We start from the raw sequence: 1,900 nt of genomic DNA on the forward strand, positions 1-1,900 counted from the left end.
CAGATTGCTACCCAGGGGCAGCCGCTTTACAGCTGTTTGGTTGTATCTTCTGGGAGACTGCACCACATCTCTCTTTTTTCACTTTATTAAAATACTGAGTTTATTTCACATGTGTATTTTTGTCTCTCCACCATTTCCATGTCTGACCACTGCTACTACTATGTCCTATCATAACATTCTGTACGCACTTCAAACCAAGCAAAGGGTGGAGTTCCATCTTTAAAAATGAAACAGGCATTTTGGACAACACATTCTTGGCAATGGAACCTGGACAATGTTTATGAAACACAGTAGGGAAAGTTCTCACTCTGCATTATAAAAAGGACAGCCAGATAGCAACTGTTGCAGAAATGAAATAAGAGGGAAAATTTTAAACAAATTGCTTAAACTACTTTCTTTCTTTCTTTCTTCTGTTCTTTCTTTCTTTCTTTCTTTCTTTCTTTTTGAGATGGAGTTTTGCTCTTAATGCTCAGGCTGGAGGGCAATGGCATGATCTCGGCTTACTGCAACCTACGGCTCCTGGGTTCAAGCGATTCTCCTGCCTCAGCCTCCTGAGTAGCTGGGACTACAGGTGCCTGCCACCATGCCCAGCTAATTGTTTGTATTTTTAGAAGAGATGGGATTTCACCATGTTAGCCAAGCTGGTCTTGAACTCCTGGCCTCAGGTGATCTGCCCACTTCAGCCTCCTAAAGTGCTGGGATAACAGGCGTGAGCCATGGCGCCCTTCACTGCCAGAGATCTTGAATAGCCTCCTGGTCAGTCATCCAGAAGTAACTCCTCGCATAATTGATAAACTTGGCTTCCACTTTGGGAAGAGAACCACCTTTTTCTATACTTATTGAATTTTTGCTTTAATGTCTTCTACAGAACTAGGTCCTTTTAATGTTTGAGGAATTTTTTCCTGGTTTTTGAAGGATTCTTGTCCTTTTGACCTTGGTGTTGATGATGGTTTTGAGTCTTTTCTATTCTGGTTTGACTTGTACATTTTTGGCTGGAGTGTCTCATATAGATTTCTTCACTGGTGCTTTTCTTCAGTTTCCTCATCGTCAAAATCATCATGATCGTCATCATCTTCATCATCATCTTCAGCTGCCCCAAGTTTTACTTTTTTCTGTGGAAACTTGCTGCCACCTTCAGGGCAGGCAGACCGCTTTCCAGATATACTTAAGAGTTTCACATCCTCCTCCTCTTCATCTGACTCTGCATCTTCCTTCACAGCTACTAAGTGCTGTAATATCACCGGCCCCGAACCACACTTCAACCATAGGACCACGTTTCAAAGCCCCCAAGGAAACCGTTGTCTGTACCATTTTCAAAGTTGCCAGTGTTACTTTAATGGGACTGCCTTCGTAATTCATTGCCTCTGCTTTAACAATGTGCAATTCATCCTGTGCACCAGCCCCTAAGCTGACCGTTCTTAGAGAAAACTGGTGCTCATTTTCATGGTTATCCACCTTAAAGACATCATCTTTGTCGGCCTTTAGTTCACAACCGAAAAGAGAGTTCTGGGGCCTCGGGGGGCTCATGTCCATGTCCATCGAATCTTCCATCGGGTGGCAGCAGGCACACAGGTGGGAGAGAAGGCGGACGGAGATAAATGACCACTGCTAAAGAGAACAGCCACGCAGGACGGAATCACACCAGGGAAAAGCCGCACCACGTCTCTTACTAATAAATGTAAACACCACAACTCCCTGACTTAACATTAGTCATTACTGACTGACTTCTTGCTTGGCTAGATTCAGATCTGGCTCATTTACAGGTTCTCCTTTTCTGCTTTATTCTTTTTTTTTGAGACAGAATCTCAGTCTGTCACCTAGGCTGGAGCGCAATGGCGCGATCTCGGCTCACTGCAACCTCCACCTCCTGGGTTCAAGCAATTCTCTTGCCTCAGCCTCC

General features: G+C 44.3%; 1 pseudogene; it reads right to left on the reverse strand.

Moving 5' to 3' along the window:
* Nucleotides 1-836: 836 nt before the first annotated feature.
* On the reverse strand, nt 837-1,551 carry LOC135270166 (nucleophosmin-like; annotated as a pseudogene).
* Nucleotides 1,552-1,900: the final 349 nt, after the last annotated feature.

This window comes from Aotus nancymaae, unplaced genomic scaffold, assembly GCF_030222135.1.
Source record: "Aotus nancymaae isolate 86718 unplaced genomic scaffold, 86718_ANA_hifiasm-v0.15.2.pri h1tg000059l, whole genome shotgun sequence".
Taxonomy (NCBI): Eukaryota; Metazoa; Chordata; class Mammalia; order Primates; family Aotidae; genus Aotus; species Aotus nancymaae.